The 13,901-nt window shown below is 39.5% G+C and overlaps 1 pseudogene; it reads right to left on the reverse strand.

Annotated features, from left to right (window-relative positions):
• Window positions 1–6,018: 6,018 nt before the first annotated feature.
• Window positions 6,019–12,918, reverse strand: LOC132637447 (uncharacterized; annotated as a pseudogene).
• Between the last annotated feature and the right edge of the window lie 983 nt (window positions 12,919–13,901).

Raw genomic sequence — 13,901 nt, forward strand, 5'->3', positions numbered from 1 at the left:
CCATAGCTTGATAGAACAAATCTGGTCCCAACAACTCTGCTTCACCAACCTCAAACCAACCAATGGGTGATCTACACCTTCGCCCATACAAAGCTTCAAACGGTGCCATCCTGATACTAGCATGATAACTGTTATTATATGCAAACTCAATGAGAGGTAAGTGGTCATCCCAATTACCTTTGAAATCTATGACACATGCTCTCAACATGTCCTAAAAAGTCTAAATAGTACACTTTGCCTGACTGTCTGTCTGCGGTGAAAAGTCGTGCTGAGGTTAACCTTGGTTCCCAACCCCTTCTGAAAGGATTTTCAAAAGTTTGTTGTGAATTGAGCACCACGATCTGAAATGATAGACATTGGGGTCCCATGCAATCTGACAATCTCATAAATATACAACTTGGCATTATCTTCTACTGAATCGGTGGTCTTAACTGGCAAGAAGTGCGCTGACTTAGTAAGTCGATCCACAATTACCCAAATAGAGTCATATCTAAGGGATGAAAGAGGTAGACCTATTATGAAGTCCATATTTATCATCTCCCATTCCAAAAAGGAATATCAATATTCTGAGCCAACCCACCAAGCCTCTGGTGTTCGGCTTTCACTTGTTGGAAATTCGGACACTTAGCCACAAATCTGCTACATTCTTTTTCATATCGTTCCACCAATAAATTTTCTTAAGATCATGATGCGTCTTAGTGGAACCTGGATGAATGTAATACTTGGAATTATGAGCTTCTAACATAATCTGCTCTCTAAGTTCGTCAACATCTAGAACGCATAATCCGCCTCAGTACCTCAAGGTACCATTATCTCCCCCTTGTTTAAAAGTAATTGTCTTCTTGTGAATCCCCTCAGCTGTAACAAGTAGGGATCACTAAACTGCTTATTTTTAACTTCAACCACTAAGGATGAATTAGCTCTATTCTGAACAACAACACCACCATCTTCGGAGTCCAAGAGTCGAACTCCTAGATTGGCTAAACGGTGAACTCCCTTTGTCATAATTATATTATCTGCCTTGATGTGAGCTAAACTTTCCATGGATCGCCGACTCAGAGTATCGACTACTACATTCGCCTTTCCTAGATGATAGTGAATATCCGCATCATAATCCTTGAGCAATTCGAGGCATTTTCTCTTCCTAAGATTCAACTATCTTTGCTTGAAAATATACTGTAGGCTTTTGTGATCGGTGAAAATATGAACATGCACTCCACACAAATAATGGCGCCATATCTTAAGTGCAAAAACCACAACTTCCAATTCTAGATCATGACTTGGATAATTCTTTTCATGAACCTTAAGCTGACGAGATGCATACGCTACAACCTTACCATGCAACATTAAGACACATCCGAGGCTAATTTTCGAAGCATCACGATATAAAACGAACCCTTGGGTTCCCTCTTGCAGCTTTAAAACTGGAGAAGAAGTCAACCTCTTCTTCAACTCTTCAAAACATTGGTCACATGCATCTGACTACTGAAACTTAACCTTTTTCTCAGTCAACTTGTTCAATGGGACTGAAATAGAGAAAAATCCCTCCACTCTATGACTGGTTCATTAGGAAATTCAGATCTTACAATTTTGGTTCTACGACCCATGTGGCATAACATGAAGCTAACCAATCTCTACCCATGATTAGATCAATGTCTACCATATCTAATTTCGCTAAGTCAGCTATGGTTCTGCGGTGATAGGCTAAAACTGGGCAACCCCTATAAATACGTCTGGCTATAACTGACTCCCTAATAGGTGTGGACACTTAAAAGGGTTCATGCAACTTTTCTGGTTCTATTCCAAATTTCTTAGCAATGAATGGGGTTACATAAGATAAGGTGGATCCTAGGTCAATAAGAGCATACACGTCGAAAGTGAAAACTGTTAGTGTACCTGTGACAACATATGCATGTGCCTCAGTATCCTGATGAACTGCTTAAGCATACATGTGGTTTCAACCTCCGCCTGCATTACCTGACTTAGCCGCACTACGCCCTGACTGGGCTTATGAATTTCGAGGAGCTGCTGAATTTGTGGACTGAGCCACCTTACCTCCGATACCTTGTCTCGTTGATGGACAGTCTCTCTGGAAATGGTCCTGCTGGCCACACTTATAGCATATATCCATACCCACACTTGTTGCAAACCGGCTTATCATAAGTCTGCTGACCCGTACTAGCTTGAGAATATGAGTTTGCTGGCTTGAAATTGTGCCTCTTCTGATCATTCCTAAACTTTGGGACTGGGGTATCGACTACAGATGGGGCAGGTCCTCATGACCTATTCTTAAAGAATTTTCTGCCTCCACCTCTCCCATGACTGAAGTTACCCACAGACTTAGCTCTTTTGTTGAATTCTCTGTCTTTTTCTTTCTGGAATTCGGTCCTCATTACCCTAAACAAAAGTAACTATCTTGGTGATAGTCATTTCTTAATTCTGAGCAACAATATTTACATCACCATGCAAGTCGGTATAAGGCCCAACACAAACCGTCTAACTCTGGCTCTCATATCAGGAACCATGTGAGGAGCATGCCTAGCCAACGAAACAAACTTGAGATAATATTCGTTGAAACTCATGTGTTCTGTCTAAGCCTCTCAATTCAAAAGCCTTTGCCTCCTTGACCTCAAGTGGCTGAAAGTGGTCAATGGAAGAATCTGTACACTTATCCCAAGTTTCTAGAGGTGCATCTTACCCGCGAGACTGCTCCCATGACTCATACCAAATGTGAGCAACATCCTACAATTGATACGCTCCCAACTTTGCTGCCTCTGTCTCAGTAGCATGCATAACCCAAAACACTTTTTGATGTCCATCAATGAAGTTTTGTGGGTCCTCCTCCTTGTTAGACCTCGTGAACGCTGCAGGCTATAAATTCAAGAATTCCTTAGTCCTCGAACTGTCTGATCCACCATTAGCACTAGCGCTAGGAGCCCTTTCCTAGCATATATCTCCTTTGACATCCATGTATGTAGCACTCGGCTGCGGAGTAACTGTAGGATGGACCTCCACAGGACTTTTTGTAGTTGGGGGTGCAGTCTGGGGCACTGAACCTGATGCAAGCCCATGAGTCTCGGTGTGAACTTCCTGAGTCTGAAAGTCCTCAGCAGTGGTAATTTGGCCAGTGGTCGATGTCCTCTTTGTGTACTTTCTTTTCGTAGGCATATGTCTAAAATACGTAATACGCACGAGATAGAAGGATTCCTAAAAACATAATTCTTACTGCACGATCTAGAGTATGAAAGAAGTGAGACAATCCTAGATGTCTTAGTGATCAACTATTTATAGTTTTGGAGCCACCCATATGTAAAAGTGACCCCACTGGACACGGTTTCATAGACTCCCTAAGACACTTGAACCTAGGCTCTGATAACAAGCTTTGTCACACCCCAAACCATGGCCTGGGAGTAATACGGTACTTGATGCCGTGCTGCATGTGACCGAGCGAACCACATGGCTTGCTGAATTAACATGGGGCATGAACTGATGTAGAATATAATGTAAGACGTGGATAATCTGAGTAAAACATGTGACCTCATAGTAATACTGAAAATATTGTTTAAACATGATGCAGAAGATGTCTGAAAATATAATAATAAATACTGAGGCAATGCTGGCTATACGACTCTGACCATATGACATAAACATGATTGACTAGTCTATGAAACCTCTTACATGAGTTTGATTGCTACAATGTTTACCTGGACGAGGCCTCCGGCATACCTTCACTGCATGACTAAAATAAACGTAAATAGAGATAACACCTCGAATAGAATAGAAACACGAGCTAGTCCTAACGTGTTGATCCGTCATCCTGTAAGTCTGCATCGCCCCCAGGCAAATAAAGGGGACGTCAGTACATTCGAATTGTACTGGTATGTAAAGCAACTAAATGAAATAAAGCATGGCACATGAAATAATAGAACTGAAACTGAAACCGTAAGCTGAACATGAACATGGGCATATCCGACATAAGTACATATATATATATATATATATATATATATATATATATATATATATATATATATATATATATATATATAACATGAGTAAAACATTGAAGTGGGAGAGCCTTAGTATAACTGATATGTAACCACCACGTGAAGTATGTGGCGTCTGATCTCTGAGCGACTAACTAAGCCATCCTGTACTTTGCCGGGGTAAAAGACATGAACATAAACATGAACATGAATGGATCCAATAACCCCGCAATGGGTAAAAATGAAGGTACAATCCTAACTGGGCGGAGCGAGCCTTAAAAAACTACGTTGGCATATGTAGTTTTAGGCTATCTGAGCCTTTTCGGTAATCTGTGCAGCTCTCAAAACATGAACATGGATATATTTGGCTTAGTAGCCCATGAATTTCATAAACATAACGTGCAACATAATTTGTAGCTATAATATAACATTAACATGGATACGTGGTATAACTTGTATGAAAACATGGAGACATGTAGGATTTTCATGAAAATAAGCATAATAGTTCATATCTTGCATTTAAGAACCATGGAATGCAAACTATGGGTTTTCATGGATTACAGACAGATTCTCAATAACCGGAATGGAATATTAAGAACACAATAACGAATTATTAATACAACATAGTATATCATGGTATATGTACTTAGGGTTATCATGAACATGGCCGGAAACCCTAGTTTTGGTGAAATTTCATATTACCATGGAAGAAAGTGGTGTGGAGAAGAACAATGAAGCACGTATATAGAAACTCTACACACCTGTAAGCGCTCCAAAACTTGTAACTAATGGTTTGAACTTGAGAAGAATCCTGAAAGCCTTAATCTTGAATCCTTTAGATGGGTTTTCTTGAAAATCCTAGGTTAGGAATGATGAACCCTTATGTAATATTCATGAATATATGTTAGAATTCACTTGAGATGATTAGAATAGGCTTACTTTGATGCATTCTAATTGTGGGAAGAGAAGAACTTCATGCTAGGGATTGGAAATATGAAAATAAGATTTTTGGACGGAACCCATGTATTTATACTATTTGCTGAAGCGGGAAAGTACGGGCCAATTGTACGTCTTGTACTTTTAAGTACAACCCATACAATTGGGCCGTACTATGATTTTTCAAAATCCATTGACTACGGTTTTTGGTCTGAAATGTACGGGACAAAAGTACGTCCCGTACATTGATGTACATCCCGTACATCCAAGCTGTACCTCGAAATGGAAAATTTCAGTGACTTCTGATTTTCCTCCCTAATGTAAGCCCACAGAGTATGTCACGTACAAAATTGTACGGCCCGTACAAAATGACGTAAAATGTACATTTAGCGTTGCAAGCCAATTTCCAATCCCAACACTCCCCGTCATGGTTTCTATGTCTCGAATCATGAGCGTAACTCAATTGGGAGGTACAGGGTGTTACACCAGGATCGTGGATTCAAGTTACCAAAGGAACAATAGCTCCAACAAAGCAATTTTTGAACCCCATAAATTATTTCTTCAATTTTAACTTATAAGGTTTTGAACCCGATGAAGCATTTCTTGATCTTGAAACTCCAGTAAATTTTTAAACCCCATGAACTCATCTTTGATACTCGATTTGTTTTTTATTTTGTGTATTTTTCAGAGATCTAGCGGGACAAAAAGCCACAAGGAGGTTTGGCCGGGCCAATTTTGAGAATAACGCCCGTTATCCCATTCAATTTGAATTTTCCCCAAATTTGTACACAATTTTCTTTCTTCTTTTGTAAATATCTGATGATAAAAAATGGATTTCAAGATGGAAATCTCGTGTTAATGCAGTTTTTAATGTCAATTTCATTATTTTAAATTTAGTTTAAGAAAACGAGGTTGAAGGAATTAATGTTGTATTCCAATGAATAGGTTGAAGACAAATATATATATATACAAATCCTAAACTTTGCTAACCAAGAAAACCTATCGTAAGTAAGGTAATAGTCTCCTAAATATATACAACTTCCTCAAATATACCACCGCCTATTTACACTTATGGTACATCTCCTAATACTCCCCCTCAAGTTGGAGCAAGAAGGTCGTGAATGCCCAACTTGCAAAGTAGATACAAAAATTGTTGTTTCCCGAGCGCCTCAGTAAATGTGTCAGCTAGTTGTTGAGAAGTGTGCACATCAGATGCAACAACGTGACCAGCTGCTATTTCATCACGTATGAAGTGGAAATCAACCTCAATGTCCTTCGTATGCTCATGGAAAATCGGATTTGCAGATATATGGAGAGCAGCTTCACTATCACAATACAAACGAATCCTTGTGAAAGACCCCGAATGATCATAACAATGCCTTGATTCATTTCAACTCACACACTATTGTTGCCATAGAACGATATTGCGCTTCGGTTGAGGAGCGAGAGACAGTATGTTGCTTCTTGGTTTTCCAAGAAACTGGTGAATTTCCTAATAGAATAAAATAACCAGTTAAAGAGTGTCGTGTTACCGGACAACTTGCATAATTTGAATCACAATGTGCATTTAAAAGCAAATTGTTATCAGCTCATAAGAAAATTCATTGACCTGGACTGTCTTTCAAATATCTCACTACGTGAAGTGCTTCCTCCCAATGTTTCTCCTTTGGACGATGCATGAAATGAGCCAATATATGAACTGAGTAGCACAGCTCAGGACGAGTGATGGTCAAATAAATCAGCCGACCGACCAAGCATCTATATTTTTCAGGTTCAGTAAAATCATTATTGTTGTCCAAGCGAGTTTGTGATTTTTCTCAATAGGAACACTCGCAGGTTTGGCACCAAGAAGACCAGTTTTACTCAAAATATCGAGTACATATTTTCTTTGACAAAGAAACAGACCACTTGTACTTCTGTCCACTTCTATCCCCAAAAATGTTATAAAAGCCCAGGATCTTTCATGTAAAAACACTGATGCAAATATTGTTTAAAGTTAGTAATAGCACCAGAATCATCTCCTGCAATGATCAGATCATCGATATAAGCAAGAACATGTAGTGTCAAACCATACATGTAGTGTCAACCCATTCTTTCTATAAGAAAATAAAGAGTAATTCTCATATGATTGCAAAAAACCAAATGGCTTTAAAGTAGTAGCGAGTTTGGCAAATCAATTTCTTGGAGCTTGTCGCAATCCATATAAGGATTTGTGGAGACGACACAACTTCCCTTGAGTTGTGGTCTCAAATCCAGGTGGAAGTTGCATATAAACTTCTTCATTTAAATCACCATGCAAGAATGCAATATGAACACCCATTTGATGCAACTCCTATTTTTTTAGCTATAAAAATGCTAAGGAAAACTCGTTTAGTTACCATTTTCACCACCGGAGCGAAAGTTTCATTATAAGTAATGTCGTCCACCTGGTTATTGCCAAGAATCACAAGTCGAGCTTTAAACTGCTCATTTGTACCATCAGAATTAAATTTCTTCTTATATATTGTCACGACCCAAATTACCAAGTTGTGATGGCACTAGTCCCACCGTACTAGTAAGCCAACACCAACCATTAATAGCCCAAAATAAACAGAAATACTAAAAGAGGAATAAATCATACAAGTTAATTTCAAGTCTTAAAAATCTTAAATAGAAATACTTAAATAGTTATTACAATCCTTCCCAAAATCTGGTATCACCATAACACAAGGACTACTAAGAGTATGAAATAGTCTGAATACATAAGAAACTGCCTAAACTGAAGAAGACAGAAAATAAAGGACAAGGAAAATCCAGAGACATCCAGAATCCAAGGAGCTCATCCCAATCTCTCGAGCAAGGCTCTAGCAGGCTGCTTGGTAGTCACGAGCTTCACTCGTCCTAAGAACCGAGTCTGCAAGCAAAAAGGTGCAGCAAGTGTAGCGTGAGTATAATAAACAACGGGTACCTAGCAGCATCGTTGACCGACCCTTTTCGGAACGGAGACGAGGGTTGGTTTACGAAACCACAACCACACTTGTCCACCATTAGCCCAAAATACAAGATAACCATGCTTTAATGATTAAGCTCAAATAGCAAATAGAATTCAAGCAAAGGCAAGTCAAATACCAATAATCACAACAATAACATAAGATAAGATGAATGAGATTCAAATGCATTGCAAGGCCTTTGTTTCGACTTCCCGATATACACACGTTAGAATATTAACGAATCATGGCTCATGGGGGCTCATGAGGCCCATATATCACCGCCTCGAAAAATCATTGGATCACAGACCGCTCTGATAGCAACCTCGGATCACGGTTTCCACATATCATATCTCAAGTACCTGTCACTTAGCCGACCGGACCCATTTGTTAACGGAACACGCTAAAAGAATCGTCACTCGTCCAGAACAAGATCCCATCGGACTCACAAGCATATCCTCAAATCATATGCATGAATACATATAACTAATGAATATGGCATACATTAAGTCAAGAACAAGCATATAAGCATGGAATCCATCCTCATGTTTACAATATCATAAAAGCTTCACCTTTTTACTTCCTTTTTACTTTAACGAGGATATATGAGTGATATGAATACAAACAGACATGACAGGCAATAACAATAAGAGACATAAATTACGGGCATCAGATCCCAATCACAGATCCAAAGAATCGTACTATTCTATCAGCTAGCACCCAAAGCATGGCATTCAGACCAACTATACAATTGAAATTGCACAAATACCCATAACATAATGACTGGTATCCGATACTGGTGCTCGTCACCACACGAGTATCAAAACCCCCTTAATTCGCCCCAATTCCCTCTTATTAGGTTCATTTATCCAAAACACACATTCAAGAAAGAGTTCAAGGTCTCAACATACCTGAAATTGCGGAATCTCAAACCATGAAGCCCGTTGCCTTTCCGCATATTCTCCAAATGAAAAAAGTTTAATCAAATATGGATTATATGTTAGAACACGAATCCAACAACACCTATATTGCTACATAATCCAAAGCCCCCAAATTTAGCCCTAAAATTAGGATTCCGAACCCAAAGGGCAAAACATTAAATTGAGCCTAGAATCATGTTCCTCACACTTGATATAACCCATAAACTGAAAATCATCCAATAATAATCACTAATTCATGCTCAAATTCCAATAACTCCAAATTTAGGTTGGGTTCCAAAACCCTTCAATATTTCTCTTAAAATCAACATTCTAACCACGGGGTTTTGATTCTAACCATGGAAATAATCATAAAATTGAGTTAGGAGACTTACCCACCAATTCTTCCTTGAATTCTCTTCCAAAAACGCTCTCAACTTAAGGGTTTAGAAATGGAATGTCCAAGGAACGAAGACACGTAAAAGCTCATTATGTTCAGCGATATGCGCACTTGCACACTCAAGTTTGCACTAGAAAACTCACACCGTCGGACCTCTAAAAAATATCTCGATCTCACCGCTGTGGGACTACCTTCGCAGCTGCAATCTCGCTTCTACAGGAATATCTTCGCTGAAGCGGACCTAGGCCAAATCCTCAGAGTCACGCTCCTACGGGCCTCCACTCGTTAGAGCATATCTGCAGGGGCAAGACCACTCTCGCACCTGTGGGTACACCAAAAAACCAGCAAATATCTGATTTTTGACTCTCATCACCCGAAATTTTAAGACTCTCCCGGGACCTCCCTGACACAAACCAAATATGCAAACACATGTTAAAATGCTCTACGAACTCACTCGCGCACTTGAAATTTCCAAAAGATGTCTCGTTGGCCAAGTCAACCCCGAACAGGCAAAAACTAACTTCCCAACCAAAAGATGAAAATGCCCCCAAGGCCCTCGGGAACTGTACCAAATACACAACTAACCTGTACTCGACGTTCCGAAGCTAATGGAACTGACAAAATTCCCAAAATGACACAATTGCCCCCGATGATGCTTAAAGTCAACCCAACACTTAAGAATTCTTTAACTTAGCTAATTTTAAGCTTAAAAGATTTCAACGATCTCGAAAATTGTGCCAACCACACCCTCTGCATAGCAATCGAAAACAAATAAAGGGGCAGGTTCACAAGGGCAAAATAGGCAAAAAAGAGAAAAAAATCAAAATGACCTAACGGGTGGTGACATATATCCATTTGCATCCTATAGCCTTCGTCGCCGGAGAAAGAGACTCCAATGTTCATGTAACATTCTTTTCCAATCCATGAATTTCTTCTTTCATAGAATGTCGCCAAAGAGGGTCGCGTACAGCATCAGAAAACTTTATGGGTTCAGTTCCTGCAGTTACAGCTGCCAAACTTGTGTCTAGAAGAAAAATTATTGCTAGTCACGTAGTTAGCTATAGGTTACGATGTACCTGAAGACTGTGAATTAGTGGGTGACAAACTTTATGCTAGGGTATTAGCGCAACGAGTAACATGACATTGAGTTGTGTAACATACATAATGTTTCAGTCTACTAGACACTTTGCATTCCCCATGTCCCTGACCAAGAGCATCTGCCACCGTAGTTGTAGCTTCTGTATCCATAATAGGCGAACTTTGTTCGTATTTTCCTCCTGAGTGGGACTAGGAGAAGAAATCTCCACCCTCATATCTTCATTGGCGTTAGGCTCAATATTGATGTCCCCCTTGAGTCAATAACGAGTGAGTGGGCATGTTGCATAGTAGGAGAATCCAGTGAAGTGGTGGTCTCGGGGGAAGTTACTAAACTAACACAAGGGAAGACTTTTCATCACAAATGACATCACGAGACACAAAAAAAACTCCAGTGTCCAAGTCGTAGACTCGCCATCCTTTCTTCCCTAAAGGATATCCAATAAAAATACATCGACGACTCTTGGGGCCAAACTTTTCTTTGTCTCGGGACTTAGAATTAGTAAAACATAGACATATAAATACTTTTAGAGGATTCTATGAAGGTTCTTTTCCAAAGATTAACTAATAAGGAATCTTTCCATTCAATATAGTAGTAGGAGTTTGATTAGTAAGATAAACTGCGATCAAGACACATTCTCCCCCAAATGAGATCAGCAAATTAGCTTGGAAACGGTGTGCATGGGTAACATTCGATGATTTTGTTCCACTCGTCCATTTTGCTGAGGGGTATCAACACAAGTTGTTTGATGCACTATTCGCTGCTCTGCATAGAAAGCATGAAGACATGTAAACTCTTTACCGTTATCGCTTCTAAGTATTTTCGCCCTTCATCCAAACTGAGTAATTACCATGGAACAAAATTGTTTTATCTTATGCCTTAGCTTCACTTTTCTCGGCCATTAAGTAGACCCACACACAATGAGAAAAACCATCCACAATAGTAAGAAAATACATTGTATTACAAGAAGAAGGAACACAATAAGGGCCCCACACATCACAATGAATTAATTCAAATAAATCAAAACTTTGATTCATGCTATTAGGAAAAACTTCTCGTGTCTGTTTTGATCTTAGGAAAATACTACACAATCGCCTGCTTTATTACGACTACTAATTTTAGGAAGAAATGAAACTATCTTATCGGAGGGTTGACCACGCCGACGATGCCATAAATCAAAATTGTCCACTTTATGTGTGTTATTTGCTTGTGCTTCTTGTCGTGCCACTTCCTTGAAATAATATACCCCCATCGCGTTGCTCACTCACACCAGTCACTATCCTCAAAAGTCTATCCTGTATCACACAAAGCTTGTCATCAAATATGATTAAACAGTGATTTTCAATCGTAAGCTTAGACACAGAGATTACATTGAATTTTAACTGAGGTACATAAAGAACATTATGTAGTTTCATATTATTTGCTAATATAAAAGTTCCCATCTTCGAAGTGACAGTCATGGCATTTGGAAGGCTAGCCAAATATGGTGGCACATCACATGAGTCATTTAATAACTTAGAATCAACACTGACAATCCAGCGAATTCCAAAAACATTACCTGTCAATGTTCATGATTCTTATTTTGGAGAGTTAAGCTTAGATATCAGCACAGTCCATTGGTATTTGGAAACTACTGCAATTCTAGACTAGTGCCACCATGTCCGGTGCCACCACATCCAGAATTACCAAAGTTTCCAGATGGTCCGCCACGACCACATCCAGAATTACCAAAGTTTCCAGATGGTCCGCCACGACCACATCCATTAGTCCTTCCTTCTTATTGTCCTGTACCCCACCATTCAGGATACCCAATCAACTGAAAACAGTCTTTCTCATCATGATTAAATTTACCACAATTAGCACATCTCAGTTTGTACGAGTTATTAGATGGTCCACCACCGTAGTTGCTACGAGTATGAGATAAGGACTGCACAACAAAAGCTACAGCATCTGCACTCTCCTCTTTAGCTCGAGCAACATTTTGTTGTCGCTCCTCCTATAAAATCATAGCATAGACTCTATTTAACGTGGGCAGAGGTTCTGTGCGTAATATGTTAGAATACGTGATCCCGAACACCTCATCACCAAGTCCCATCAAGAATTGATGAACTTTCTCCTTTTCCACATTCTTGCACCAGTTCCTTCGCTGCTTCACAAGTACACCCAACACATATCAGACTTTTTGTGTAGCCAATAAGTTCTTCCACATGCTTTTTAGTTTACCGTAGTATGCAGCAACAACTTGTCCTCCTTGTTTACTGGATGCAAGGTTGCTTTTCAATTGGTGTACTCCCATTTCATTACTAATTGAAAATTGTTCTCGCAAGCCTTCCCATAGTTCTTTAAAAGTTTTCATGTAAGAGATCACCAAACGAAGTGCCAGATATATGGTGTTAAAGACCAAAGCAACCAACATCGAATTGATGGCATACCAGTCATAGAGTTCAAATCTTTCTTCCTTGGGTTGTGTAATCAGTCCATTGACAAAAATGAATTTCTTTTTTGCTCAAAAAGCATTTCTCACTACCTTAGCCCATTCATGATAGTTGTCGCCCATCAGAACCACAAGAGTTATGCATATTCCTATAACGACCCTCCCGGTCGTTATGGAAAACATAGGATCACCCCACTAAATAGAACCTTTCCAAGAGTAAAACGAGCTAATAAAAACTCAATAGTATAAGTCCAAGAACTGAAAACTTGGCTTGTGTTGTGACTTTGTTATTTGTGTTTAGTCCACTGGGGGGAGGGGGATGACGTAAGGAATTAGAACTCCGTTGGGAATTCTGAGGCCACGGGCGAGTTCGTATGGTGTTTTTATGTCTATATGCATGTTTTGTTTTGTTTGTGAGGCCTCGGATGAAATGTTGGGTGGTAGAGTTGAAAAACTGGGAAACTTTTGAGCTTACTGTTTCAATGGTACCGCTGCGGCGGAACCACTACAGCGGTGAGCTTCTCGCCGCAACGTTCAGTTAGCTTTCTTTGTGTCCTTTATGGCGAGCACTCGACTGATTTGGTGATATCGTTATAGCGGGATGAGGCCCGCCACAGCGGAGGTCTGGATCAGTGTGGTCCACTATAGGGGGTACTTGGCTGCTATAGCGAGATCGCTGCAATAGTGATTTGACAATTGTAACGATCGACAGGAACAGAATTTCGGCTTTTAAATACTTAGTTCCGAATTCTTTATTCATAAAACTCCAAAAGAGTTCCCCACAAGCACCTATGGCGAATTTCCAAGCTGGGGCAAGAATATCCTTGAGAGGTAAGTCTCAACCATTCCTTCCATCATTACGTTATCATCTTCATGATTATCATACCTTTTATGGGTCTACAGTGGTGAATTATAAATAATAACCCTATAACCTAATAGACCTTCTATAGTTGATGGGTTATGGTTGTTATCATGTGTTTATCATCTAATGGCTTGGGTTATCTCCTTTTAATTAAGAATTGAACCTTTAGAGTCATGAAATGAGTTAATTGAGACTTAGGGTTTCATCAAAATGATAGCTTGACCATGGAAACTGGTCGTAATAGATGTTTTGATTAAATAGCCTTATAAATTGATAATTGGTGGTTGATAGGGCAAGTGTTAGG

Source organism: Lycium barbarum, chromosome 4 (assembly GCF_019175385.1).
Source record: "Lycium barbarum isolate Lr01 chromosome 4, ASM1917538v2, whole genome shotgun sequence".
Taxonomy (NCBI): Eukaryota; Viridiplantae; Streptophyta; class Magnoliopsida; order Solanales; family Solanaceae; genus Lycium; species Lycium barbarum.